The sequence below is a fragment of the Protopterus annectens genome, chromosome 12.part0 (genome assembly GCF_019279795.1).
Source record: "Protopterus annectens isolate FY-2018-M chromosome 12.part0, PAN1.0, whole genome shotgun sequence".
Classification (NCBI taxonomy): Eukaryota; Metazoa; Chordata; order Ceratodontiformes; family Protopteridae; genus Protopterus; species Protopterus annectens.
In genome coordinates, this window is record NC_056746.1 from 929,178,744 (window position 1) to 929,193,743 (window position 15,000).

A 15,000-nucleotide genomic window follows, 5' to 3' on the forward strand; every position below is an offset into this window, starting at 1 on the left:
GTTTCGTGAATAACAAGAGTATAAAAAGGAGTAATAAATAGTTATGGGAAATTAAAGAGTGGAAAACAAGAAATTGCGGTCTGTTTGTACATAAACATACATTATGGCAGTGGGCAATACTTCAAGTAGATCAAACAAGATTGGGAAAGAAGAATTACCTAATGTGGCTTAGTGTCAGAAAGAAATGGGCATGTCAAACTTAATTCCCTGAGGCTGGGGGAGGCATGAATGAAGGTAGGCTCCAGAGAGCAACTGAGTTATACTTAGATTATACATTTAATTGCAGGTTGATCAAATGCTGATTGCATTAGAGGCCAAGGAAAAATTTACCATTTTTTCATCAATTTCTTTTTTCAATTTTTGCTATCTCTAGCAATTGGTGGTGGAAAGTAAGAAAATTAGGTTTGCTGCAGCTGTGCACAGGAGTGCAATGTGCCATACTTTGAAGGAAATTGGAAGATGTTGATGGTGTACAGGTCTTCTACAATCATCTTACTAAACTGATGGAAAGCTTGACATGAGGGTTAGATCCAAGTGATACCCTGTCCAGGTAACAGGCCTACAGCTCGGAACACTAAGCCAATACCCAATCCTTGTTCTCCTACTGAAAGAGCTTTAGATGATAGTAATGTGGTTCCAGTGACATAAGGATAGCTATCTAAGTTTTTACCATTTAAGTTTGCCTTTCTGCATACACATCTCGAATTTGCGACTGAGTTAAACCAGCACAGAAGGAAATGTGTGGCTGTGGCTACTTTCCTCTACACAGAGCTAGCTTTCTTTATGCAGATAATATACCATTTTGAGGAAATGGGGGAGGGGCAGCAAGGCAGCGACAATGCACCCTGACTGCTCATGAAGAAAGTATGCACTAGTGAATGCTATTAAATATTTAGCTGCTCACTTCACTTGAAGGTTTTGGAATAACTATCGTAGAACATTATTCACAGAATGTGTGAAACCAAATGTGTGTTCATGCTACTGCTAGAATGCAGTTCTGTCTGCCTTCTAAGAACAAGATCCTATTTCACATCCTGGGATTCACTTATTTAACTGTGTGGGCAATAGGAAGGGGTTAAATGGAAGAAAACAAAAATATCAAAGCAGGATTTATGACTGTGTATCAAAAACAACAGTAGTAAGTCAACTTTAAAGAAACCAATGTTTTTCATTTGCTTGTGGGTGGAGAGCATAAGAATATGCCAATCAAGGAGCACTTTTCTTATTAATTGTTATATTTTTTATATAATGTGATAAATTGGTTAAGTGAAATTATTTAATCAGCATGTCTGCTAGACACAAATCAGATGTAGTGCAATAGCTAATAGTACATACCCCTCAACTGTCCACATTTTTGCCTCAAAGTCACTAAATAATGACAGACATTTTGATTTTCAAATTTCATAGTCTTCTGAAAATGCATGTTAATCCGAATCCTGTTATTCTAGCAACTTTTTAAGTATATAAGAACAATATTTAAAATCCTTCCCTATTTTTGGGCCTTTGTTCCCACATTATTTTAGGCATTGTTTGGATTTCTTGAGCTAAGAGGTTGAGAGGTAACTAGTTGATGTTGTTGTTCTTTTGGCTTTTCCCGGTTAGAGGTCACCACAGTGGAACTCCGGTCCGCTAATGATTGGCAGTAGATTTTTATGGTGCCGAGGTGCCAGCTCGACGCCCAACCTTCAATGAAGGCACGCCCATTCACACATGTCTTTTGAACGCTACCCGACTGCGGGGAGGACATGTAGACTCCACACAGAAGGCGCTCCAACCGAGAATTGAACGTAAGAACCTCTTGCTGTGAGGCGACAATGCTACCGCTGCACCACCACGGCTTCTATCTCTGCATAAACAAACTTCATCTTCCATCACAAACATAGCTGCATGGTACATTTACACAGTAAACAAATTTTTTAAGACAAGCTCTAAGACAAAGCACCCTTGAAAATAAACGGAAGAAGGAATTTTAATGCTTCCTGATAGTCTTTCTTAATATAAATAAATAAACAAAACTTAAACACTCAGAAATCAGGTGTTGTTTACACATTTTATTACAACTAAATAAATCCAAAACGCAAAATCACTAAATGTTATTTACAGCATTTATTACGTGTTTCATGACTGGAACTTCAGAATGCCCCCTTCCCCCCACAAACTGATGGTCCTAGTCATTTTCTGAATCTGTTCGGCAGGCTGGCCTGTTAACTGAGTCCCAGGATGTAGAAAGGCCTTTGTTCTCAGTGAAGTACATTCTACCAGTGGAAGCAAAGAATGTATTAGGTGCCAGCATTCTATTTCAGCATTCCATATCTTTAGAATGACCTGAAAAGGGAAAACAAAACAGAAGAATAAAACTGGACAGATAAAGTTTATATTATCAAAGAGAAAGGAAAAGCTCTGTAGCCGTTAATTATGCAAACATAGATCACTCCAATACTTACATATATATTTTTGTCTACATTTTGAAATCTGAAGTTCTGAAGAATGTAAAATGCGCATGCAATTCATATATGTGAAGTATATATAATACACTAGCAACCCCCACACAGATCATTTTCTCTGTCACGCAGCTCGAGTCTCCCCTGGAAAGTGACTACTAGCACAGTGGGACTGACTGGTCAACAAAGAATAAATAAATAAAATAAAAAATAAATAAAAAATGATGCAGTGTATATATATATATATATATATATATATATATATATATATATATATATATGTATAAAAGATAAATGCTTTTTAATGCATATTTAAGGCAAACACTGTTAAAATTTATTTTTAAAAAGGTAATCAGATTTTAACACCCTTTGGGGCTATGGCATGAATGAAGTTTGCACTCAGCAGGCTCGGGCAAGAATGTTACTAGACTGGAAAGTATATGTCGAATTGAATATGAATGACTTAGGAGGCAGAATTATCAGATAAACTGAGTAGGGAACCAAAGAGGATACGGTTGTTTTCTACATTGTTGATGGTGAGCTTCTTTGCATTAAATCAGATTATGTGGTGGCAAGGCTTGTTGTTATTCTTGTACCTGAAGGGAATCTTTGTTGCCCTATAATAGAACACCATCAATATAAAGAGTAAAATAGATTTTCAAGTTGCAATTTTGGGAAGTCATGATATAAAATTTTATGAAGAGCAAGAAGAAGAAAGGCTCATGAAGGCAACCTTGGTGCACTCCAAAGGAAAGGATAACTGGTACAGAGTTACCAAAGCAAACTTTATTTGCTTATGGAAGAGGTAGTTAGAAAACCAACTGAGGGGGGTCAACATCATGATGTCTGGGAGGTAGTCAGGAATGAAGGAGAAGGTAGTCCAAAGGGTTGAAGGCAGATATAAGATGCATCAACAAATGAGTGCCTGGGATATGTTGCAGTCTGGGGTGTGATATATGAATTATTTGAGCTGTATGTTTAAGGGACCGCGTTTCATGATGAGTCACAAAAAAGATTCCTAATTAAATACTACAGATATGTTTTGTGCCAAACAAGTCAGATTCATACGCATTCCATTTATCCATTCTTTAGAAGTTTTCTTTTTTTTGGATTACTACTATCCACAGTTACAGTAGGAGGGCTAATTCCATTAAGACGGTGCTAAATATGGAGCAGCTGCGGAGCCTGGTGTGTTATAAATAAGAAATCTTCCTGTAGATTTAGGGAACAAGTATTGGGAAGAGAGTCCTCAGCTAAGTTCTGAAATCCATCAGCACAAGATATTTAATTTATTACACAAACCAGACCTCCATATATTCTACTTATCTGTTTTGTTCAGTTTTCAGATTGCTTTACTGTTTCTCATTAATTTTATTTGGCTGCTGTAATTATGTATGGTTTATGCTTAACAGGCCTCAGAGCTATAGACTTTTATGGATGGAATGATTTATAGCTGGTTTTCTTTTCTAGTTTTGGTGTAAGGTTTAGTATTTTTATCAGTGTCAGTGAATTGTTCAATTTATTTCAATACTGTAGTAAGGATTATGTTAGGACTTATTCGTTTTATGGTATAGTTCTATTTAACATGTTTAATTGTTGAATATGTATTTATAATTAGGTCTGTTTTGCTGGTAATTTTATTTTTTGATTGGCTAGATGAAGTTAACAAGTGGCAACTGGTGTCTTTAATAAAGCAGATCTTAAAGAAGTACTCCCACACTACCATCAGTATGTGGACCTTCCTAAAAGGGGTGATAATACCTGGAAAAAGTGTACATAAACTTAAAGAAAGCTTATAAGGGAGTACAACTTCCACAAATGGGAAACTCTGACCATTATACCATCTTGCTATCCCTTACAAACCTGCACTGGTTAGTTAGAAACTCATGAAGAAACAAATCAAGGTATGGCCCGAGGAGGCTAAGGAGGCCCTCCAAGACTGCTTTGAAAGAACCAACTGTGATATGTTCAAGGAGGCAGCCACAGTGAATCAGCATCGGAACATTGATGAATACACTGAGGTAGTGATGGCTGACATTTCAAACTGTGTTGATGGGGTAACAGATACCAAGAGTATCACTATTAGAGCTAACCAGAAGCCATGGCTCACCCCTAAGGTATATGAGCTTCTGAAGGAGAGGAATGCAGCTTACAGGGTTAAGGACAAAGCAGCCCTAAGTGTAGCAAGTGGTAATCTGAGGAGGGGTATAAAGGAGGCTAATAGGGAGTATACAAGAAAGGTGCAGAGCCACTTTGAAGGCATGATGGATGCAATGAGATTATGGCAAGGCCTACAGGAGATCACTGACTACAAAATCAGGTAAGCACAGTGTGAGGACAGCATCGAATTCCTGGACAGTTGGACACCTTTGGTAGATTTGAGGAAAGAAACAACAGGTTGGTACTAAAGCTGCCCAGTGATGAGAAGGATGCAGTACTCGGCCTCAGCACAGAGGAGGTAAGAAGAGAGCCAAGGAGAGTAAACCCCAGGAAGGCTGCTGGTCCAGACAACATACTGGGCAAGGTGCTAAAAGCTGTGCTGATCAACTATGCACAGTACACAAGGTAATATTAACACCTCTCTTGCCATGGCAAAAGTACCCTCATGCTACAAGGAAACTAACATAATTCCACTACCTATAAAACCACTTCCTCCAGCCCTAACGGCTACATCCCAGTTGCTATGATATCCACTGTTATGAAATGTTTTGAGCAGCTGATCAGAAAGCATCTTTCTTCATGCCTGCCTCCTGATTTTGACCCTCTGCAGTTTGCATACAGAGCTAACCAATCCACAGCTGATGCCATATCAGTAGCATTACACATCTCCCTTGAGCATTTAGAGGGCAAAGACAACTATGTGAGGATGCTGTTCATAGATTTCAGCTCTGCATTTAATACGTCAGTACCAATGCAGCTGATAGAAAAAGTGCACATTTAGGAATCAGTAAACATCTCTGTAACTGAATCCTGGACTTCCTGATTGGGAGACCACAGAGGGTGTGTTTGGGTAAGAACACATCAAAGTGCATCATGATTAACACTGAGGGTTCCACAGGGATGTGTTCTCAGCCCACTGTTATTCACCATCCTGATCCAAAACTGCTATGCTAAGCACAAGTCCAACCATATCATCAAGTTTACTGATGACACCACCAGTTGTGGGGCTCATCACAAACGAGGATGAAATGGCGTGCAGAGAGGAAGTGGCATCTCTGATCAGTTGGTGCAAGGGGAACAACCTTGAACTAAATGTTAACAACACCAAAGAGATTATCGTTGACTTCAGGAAAAGGAGAACAAACCGCCCAGTGCTCAAGATCAATGGTGAGAGAGTGGAGAGGGTTAAGACTACGAAATTCCTGGGTGTACACATATCAGAGGATCTCTCATGGTTGGGAAACACCAGCCAACTGGTCAAGAAAGTGCACCAATGCCTCCACTTTTTAAGAAGGCTGAAAAAAGCTAAGCTTCTTCCTCATATTCTCTCCACCTAATATAGAGGTGCAGTAGAGAGCATCCTCACCTGCAACTTCACAGTGTGGTTTGGAAGCTGCACAGTTACAGAAAGGAAGGTGCTACAAAGAGTGGTGAGGGTTGCAGAGACGGTAACAGGTTCCAGTCTTCAATTGATACAGCATATTTATTCTGCAAGAAGCATCTAAAGGGCCAGCAAAATAATACAGGACAACACGCATCCTGAGCATGGACTGTTTAAGCATCTTGCAATAGGCAGGAGATGTTGCAGCATCCACTGCAGGTCTACAAGATTCAATAACAGTTTGTATCCTACAATGATTAGACTTCTGAACTCAGGCACTAGTTCCAGGGGCCTGGACACATAATAAGTCAGTTTTTATTTATTTGTGTAATATAGACTTACATAAGCCTACGTTTATACTTGTTCCCTGCCATTCCTGTAATTAGTCTAGTCCAGGTACAGATTTGCTGTATTCCAGGACTTTATGTAAGCTTCTGAGCCCCCCAAGCCTTTCTGTGTTGGAGGGAAACCTTCTAGCTTATCAGTGGGAGTGGTAAGCATTAGGTAGCCTATCTACCACAAGTGGAGTGGTTCCTGGTCCAGAAATTGTAGCTATTGGCCGTTTGGACAGTTTTTTTTCCATTTCTTTCATTGTTATGGTTTAAAAGCCGCACTTGCACTTGTTTCCCACCTTTCCTGTAACTAGCCTAGTCCAAATACAGAGTTGCTGTATCCAGGACTGTTGGTAAGCTTCTGAGCCCTGCAAGCCTTTCTGTGTTGGAGGAAAGCCTTCTAGCTTATCAGTGGGAGTGGTAAGCACTAGGTAGCCTGTCAACCATGAGAGGAGAGGTTCTTGGCCCAGAAATTTTAGTTTATTGACCATTTGGACAGTTTGTCCGTCTCTTTCAACTTTCTGGTTTAAAAGACCACATCTGCGCTTATTTTCCCATCTTTCCTGTAACTAACCCACTTGTAGCACCAGAAAGCCTTAAACTGATACAAGCCTTCTAGCTTAGGAGAGAGACTTTGGAGTGATTAAGTATCAGTTTTTTTGCTGTACTAAACTGTTTTCCACCTAAAGCAGATTTTCCAGCGTTTAGTGTGATTTAAAAGCTTGTTTTTTTACATATTGTACTTATTTGACTGCCTGCACTTTTAAAAAGTTGTTTTTTGTTTAAATAATTTGTTTAACTGTTGTAGGCTGCACACTAAAGTGCGATAGCCTTTTCTGATCGTTTGTAGTCGTTTAAAGCTGTTTTAAGTGTAATTTTTTACTGTTTTTGCCTTATCTTTTCAAAAAAAAACAAAAAAAATTCTTGTTTCCCACCTTTCTAAGCTAGTATAGTCCAGTTTTCAGGCTAGTGCTGAATTCAGGGCTGTGATACTAGTTTCTGAGTTGCCCATACCTTACTTGGATAGAAGGAAGTTTCTCTGTTCACCTGTGAGAGAGGGGAGCTTTGAGCAATCTATCTGTCCCTGGAGGAGTGGTTTCAGCCCAGAAGTTAGTAGTTTACTGGCCATTTTGGGCAAATTTCTATCTCTTTCATTTCACTACTATAAAAAAAGTGTTTGCACGGTTTTGTGCACCGGGCAGTGCCGGTTAGCTACGATTAAATTATTCCCGGTTCCACTAAGTCTCCTCTTCAGTTTTTCCCTTGAAACTAGTCTAACTCTTAACCTAAGCACTCAAAAAGTATTTTACAGCCCAGCACTTGCTCAGACCTAATAGCAAGCACTAGTATACCTTGACACTGATAGGGAAAGGCTCTTTATTCATCCCTCACCAACCAAGTGACTAAGCAGCTCACTCTACTATTCAGGCATGACCAAAGGGCAACTTCAGGTGCACTCTCCAGTCCAGCTGGTGAATCTGGGTATCCTGAGGCAATGTTACAACTGCCTTGTGTACACAGACAACCCTCTCCTCCTACCACAAAACACTAACATATGCGAGAGATGCAATTATACAGCCAAAATGGAAGCTAAGCTGTCTCCACCCAAGACTGGAACAGACAATCAAGAGGAGAAGGTTAACACTTGCACCACAACTCCAGCCACACACAGACCTACTAAAACAGCACTGGCAAAAAATACACAAAAATACACAAAACCATACTCGGAGGCTCTAAATAAAAACCTGCAAAAGCATCAGAGACCTCCAAAGCAGACACCCAAACAACCTGCACTTCCCGTCACAAACCAGACAACACATAAAACACAAAATCAGTGTGCCGCACAATCACAGCCCTTAAGGCGAAATAATATACTTAACACACTAGTAATAGGTGACTCTATAGTCAGGCACACTGACGTCCCACTCACTAGGCTGGACAAGCAGAAGGTTACTGTTAGCTGCCTGTCGGGAGCCAGAATCCGCCACATAACACAAGCACTCAGGTCACTCCAGAACAAGTACAAATATGACTCTGTCATTGTTCATGTTGATGTGAATGACCTGAGATGTACCTCCCTGGACAACATGAAAAGAGACATGGAAGAGCTTTCTGATCATGTAGTCTAGGCTGGTATGACCCTGATCCTGAGTAGCATCCTGCCCTCACCAAAAATGATACCTCAGTATAAAGACAAAATGGCCAATTTCAACAATTGGCTAAGCTTCTGGTGTCATTCAAAGGGGATCCAGTGTCTGTCAGCCTGGAACGACATGCTTGACAAGCCGCATTGCTTCGCAAGAGACAGCTTGCACCTGTCACCCCTAGGCTTTCGAATACTGGCCAAGGCTTTTGCTGCCCCCATAGTGCCGTTTTTAGGCAAGGCTCAAAAGTCAAACCCACCTCTGTAAACCGCACAATTAACAAAAAAACTGAGGGTTATGCTACTCAGCGCCAGGAGTTTAAATCTCAAAATGCACGTGCTCAAAGCACTCCTCAGTATGTAGAACGTCGACATCTGTGCAGTAACTGAAACCTGGTTCAAGGAACCAGAGAGCACCCCAGCACTACCAGGCTACAACTCATACCACACGTTTCGGCCACAGAACACGGACCGAAACACAAAAGGAGGGGGTGTATCCATATTCATCAAGGATACCTACACCTCCAGGTTAGTGGCGCAGCATGATACCTCTGAGATCATCCATGTGCAACTAACATCGGGCAAATCTGCAATGCAAATTGTGGCCTGTTACAGATCACCCTCCATGATTCAGGACCACCACTCCACCTTTCTGGAGACAGTGGAAAACATGAAGGTCTTACCAAACACCCTGATATTGAGCAATTTCAATTACCCTACCTTTCACTGGGAAAACTACTTGAGTACAAACTCCCAGGCCCAGCGCTTCCTGGAATTCATCAACTCAAATGCCCTGGATCAGCTGGTAAACTCCTCTACCAGAGGTGAAAACATATTGGACCTGGTCATCACCAACATGGGCGACAGGTGTTCCACACTGGAGGTCAACCCGTCACTGGTTAGATCAGACCATAAACTAATCACTCTGGACGTCCACACCCCCCCCACCACCCCCACATAAGGAAACCACAGTAAAAAACTTTTCTAAAGCAAACTTCACCTTACTTAAGACAGATGTGGTAAGTTTCACAGCCCCCACGCTAAAGGATAGCGCAGCCCAAGATGCAGAAACCTTTACAAATGCACTCTATGAGCACCTACAAGGATGCATGGATCATGCCATCCCTAGCAAAACCCAGACTCACTCCTCTAAGAGAAGGAAACCAATTTGGTGGACCCCTGCAATAAACAGGCTATACAATAGAAGGAGGAAACTAGTTCAGAAAAAAAGCAAATCCCAAGAAGGAAAGACATCCCTGATCAGTATCAGTAAGAAACTGAGGTCCTTCATGAAATCATCCAAGGCTAACTTCGAAAGAAAAATAGCCAAGGATTCAAAAGATAACCACAAAGCCTTCTTTAACTATGTTAAGAATCTAAGTGGCAACTCGCTGATATGCACTGAACTAGTGCAAAATAGCACAAAATATACTGAACCTACTGATATTGCCAACATCCTGGCAGATAGATTCAGTGCAAACTTCACCACCCTCTCACCTCCAAAAGGCCCACAACAATACCGGAAAAGTGTAGTGTCCCAAAAATCACAGATGCACAAGTGAAAACAGCCCTTTCAAATGCCAAAAACACAGCGTCAATGGGACCAGATGGTGTCCTAGGCTGCGTCTTGCATGAACTACAGAACGAGCTAACTCCCCACCTAAACATGCTGGTTAACCTCAGCCTCTCCACAGGCTATGTGCCTATAGAATTGTGCACAGCAATGGTTATTCCTCTCCACAAAGGAGGGGCCACAACTGACCCAGCTAACTAAGGCTGACTAGCCTGGTCTGCAAGGCTATGGAGCACATCATCATGGAACTCATTAACAAAGACATTGGGAACCTCCAAACACTTGACCCGACCCAGTTTGGCTTTGTTAAGGGCAGATCATGCCTACTAAACCTGGTTGACTTCTTCGAGACAGTCACCAAGGCCATAGATGAGGGAAAGGTGGTTCACACAGCCTACCTTGACTTCACCAAGGCTTTCGACACCATTCCTCACTCGAGTATTACAGAAAAACTCACCAGCCTGAACATAAATCCCTATGTCATGAGATGGGTTGCCAACTGGCTTACAGACAAAACTCACACGGTAAGAATAGCAGGATCCAGGTCTGACTCTAAACCAGTCACAAGTGGTGTCCCACAAGGCTTGGTCCTGGGACCCCTACTGTTCTGCATATACTTCTCAGAAGTACAGGCAAACACTGGAGGACTATGACTAACCAAGTTCACCGATGACTGCAAACTGGGAGCCATAATTGACTCTCCGGCTGACACGGACATCCTCTGAAAGGGCCTTACTGAGATGGACACCCAGTGTCAAAATCATGGCCTCAAGCTAAATGCCAAAAAATGCATAGTCATCCCGTTTGGGAAAAACAAAACACCCACGAATTACCACATAGGCGGCAGCCCCCTTAATACAGAAGAGGTAATAAGAGATCTGGGGATCCAGGTAGATAGTAATCTCTCCTTTGACAATCATATTGTCAAAGTAGTTAGAAAATCATTCTATGTGGCCCATCTAATTACTAAAGGGTTTGCATCTAGAAATAAAGAGGTTATAGTGCCCCTCTACTCGTCACTCATTAGACCCATCATAGAGTACAATGCCCCATTTGGGATGTACCTCACAAGACACTTCCAAAAGCTGGAAAGACCACAAAAGTACCTCACCAAGAGGATTACTGGTCTCAAATATATGTCCTATGCAGCCCGACTGAAGAAACTCCAGCTGTACTCAGTGGCATATCGCTTACTCAGAGGTGATCTTTGCCTGACTTACAAAGCCATGTCCAACTCAGAATTGATGGACATGCTCCACCTAAAGAAATCCAAGTCACTGTGAGCCACGCGCTCTAGTGAGCTAAACCTTGCCACAACAATAAATCGAACATGCTGGAGGGATAGATTCCTGTCACAGGGACTCCCCATGCTTTGGAACAAAATTCCAAATTGCATCAGGCAGAGCCCCTCACTAACACTCTTCAAGAGAAACCTTGACGAGTGGATGGGTAACAGAAAATACACCCCTGGGATCACTTCATTGGCTCTACTTGACAGAGGATCAGTTAATTAATCAATGGGATGATGAAAGTCGACACACTCTGGTTAGACTTATAAATGCCCTCGGGCAGATAGCCTAGTACCTACCTATGAACCTATATATTCCAAGTAAGTGCGATATTTATTTAGTATATCCATAGTCAGTATTATTTAACCCACTCAAGTGCAATACTAGACAAATAACTTAGGCATTGTTCAATCTGTAGTGTGTTTTGTATTTAAATAGGGTAGTTAATTTAACTCAGGGGAGGGTATTATTTTCATATACGAGTGCTGGTAAATGTCTCTGCTCTTTCTTGCATGTATTGGAAGTAATATTGTATTTGTTATTTATGTTTATTCCTCTACTTGTATGTGTTGTTTCACTTTCCTTTGTAATCTCAAGAATTGAGCTGATACACAAAATTTAGTTTTTGCTACACGTGTGTAGGTCTAAATGAAATAAAATTTACTTTGACTTTAACCTTTCAACTTAGTTTTTATTGCTTAATTGCAGTTTTTATTTTAATTTTAATTAACTTCACTTATAGGGGGTCTATTTTAAGGAGGCAGTGGTGTTTTGAGGGAGTTTGTATGTGTAGTTTCATTTTTTCCTTATAATTTATTGAGCTTGGTCTTCTTCATTGGCAATGCTGGTAGCATGTGATCAATGCTTGGTAACACGGGTAAAGCGATGTTGATGTGCTTCTTGTATTATCTATCTGTTGTACTTGATATTTTAATACCCTGAAACATTAAAATCCATTTATCCACATCTCTTTTCCCGTTTTTGCACATGGTGTTGGGGTGTCACCTCAACAGTGATAATCACCTAGAGTCAATGTTCACTCTGCCTGGTGGTGACCCATGCCTAGAATGTCCTTACATACCACACATATACAACCACACACTTGCATGCACACTCAAACCTATGACCAGTTTTAAAGTATCCAATCCACCTACTGCATTTCTTTGGAATATGGGAGGAAACCCACATGAACACGGAAATCATTGAAGTACTGACAAATATTTTATAACACTCTTTGGCAGTGTCTTTGTTAGGATAACTTTGAAATACATATGGATCGGAAGTGTGATACATGAAATATCTGCATGCTAAGCTTAGGACTGAGTTTGTGATGAGAGGTAAAGCCATGAGTCATAGATTTATGCTGTGATGATATGTGAGTACATCATTAAGTTAAATAAAAATATCTGCATGTTACAACCAACTAGAAATAAATTCAGTATGAAAATCAACTGTAATACATCTAGGACTGTCAATTATAAACCAAAAAGAAAGTGTTTTCAAAGCAGTGTAATGCACATTCAGTCTTGTACATTATATAACAGGCTAGATTCCTGCAGTTTTGGATGCATTATTTTACTAACCCCCCCCCCCCCCCGCCACCAAAACACAGTGTAAGTTAAGAAGTACACATCAGCCATTACTGCAAGACATATTTGCAGATGGCATTTTCTATTATTTCTATTTGTAAGAAGGGCTGGTATCCACTTAATCCTCTCCCCTTTAGAATTAGGTAGGAATTGGGGGTGACAGCTTTCAATAAAAAAAAAGTTTGCTAGTCTGATTTATTGGGAATGTGGGTCTGAAAACATGAGCAATTCATTCTGAAAGTCACAAGACTGGTGTGACTATGCTATTTTCAGTGTATGTGGGGGTAGGTATTGTAAAATTAGGGTCTATATCAGTTCATCAAAGATTCACTTCAGTGAACCTGACTTCATTGACCCCAAACCACCAAACTTCACTTCCGCAAACATTCACATCGTAAAAAGATTCCACCAGAGAAAGAAAGCACTTGGCCAACACCACAACATAACACACATTGCGATATGTCCAACCTACGCAAGTTGGGGGCTGCACCCCCCCACACCCCCCAACTGTATATACAGACTCTGAGATCGCACTACAGTAGGGAAAAGGGCAAAGTCGTGCTGCAGACCAACTGCTTCCTTTCCTTACTTAAAGCTTTTGCAGATGTGAATGTTCATGGAAGTGAAGTTCAGTGCTTTGGGGTTCATGAATTCAGGTTTGCTGAAGTGAATCTTCAACGAATTAATATAGACCAGTAAAATTATGCCTGTCTTCATTCTGAACACTCTACCTCACTGGGGCCTATCTTATTTCTTAAATGAGATATGAAATCATTTTGTAGTTGTAAAAAAAAACAAGACTCTTTCAAATGTGTATTCATTTTGTAACTTAATGGGGAGATGAGCCATTATGTTTATGCATATTTATCTGCTTATTGTGAATTACTAAGTTCTGTTGTGCTTCATCTGTCTATTTATAGTCTTTTCATGTATCACAATCCTCTTAAAATCACATAAACAAAAACACGTATACAGACATGCCCTCACGTGTGCAGGCACATTGTTTCTTTGGCAGAGCAAAACATGTGATTCATCATCTAGACACCTGAACTTACATAGTATAATATCCATGTGGTGGGAAGAGGGTGACACTGTACTTTTCAGAACTTTTCAGAGATATTAACGGTTTAATCTGTTAGTCTGATAGCACTTTTAGTAGAACCACTGTGCTGAGCTAATGTCACTTCAGAATTAATGTCAGTAGCCATTTTGTAATGTAGTGTAGTGTATTATATTGTACTATAATACAGTGTACTGAGCAGCAGGGTGACATGCCCCATATGTTATAGTTTATTGAGTGCACAGCAGTCTGTCTGCCCACACTGTTATTACAGACAGTAGCTACTCATTAAAGTATTCCAAATAGCGTCACATAAATCACATAATCGCCATCATCTCTCCATCAGAACACCCAAAATTACTTGGTGTGGAAATAGACAACAGACTTAGATTTGACACCCACATATCTCTCACAATAAGAAAAGTTCACAATAAACATGGTGCATTATATCGAAGCCGCCAATTCCTAACCAAGGCAGCTAGAATCTCCATAGCCAATTCCCAGCTAATCTCCACCCTACTCTATGCATCCGCAATACTTGCCAACCTTAGACAGACAGACCTACACAAGCTGGATGCTTGTTACAACAAAATTGCTAAATTTGCCACTGGAACCTCCTACCACAGCCATCATTGTATCTCCCTTAAAGAACTAAACTAGCTAGAACTCCCACAACTCCTTCACTTTAATCAACTCACCCTCGCTCATAAACTTATTAACCACCCGCTTAACTTCCCTTCCCTTCAAACCCTTCTCCAGCCCTATCACCCCACTAGGCCCCTAAGATCAAGCAACAAAAATCAACTCACTGTTATCAAGCCCAAAAACTCAGCAGGAGAAGCCATATTTTCATGTACCATATCTAAACTTTGGAACAATCTTCCACCCTCTATAACTACTCTACCTTCCAGCAGCCTTTTCAAGACTGTGCTTAAATTCCACTTAGATTTGCACTGGCTTTGTACTTGTTCTAATCCAGACTACCCCCCCCCCTTAACCCCCCCCCCCACCTAGACTCTTAACCCAACTATA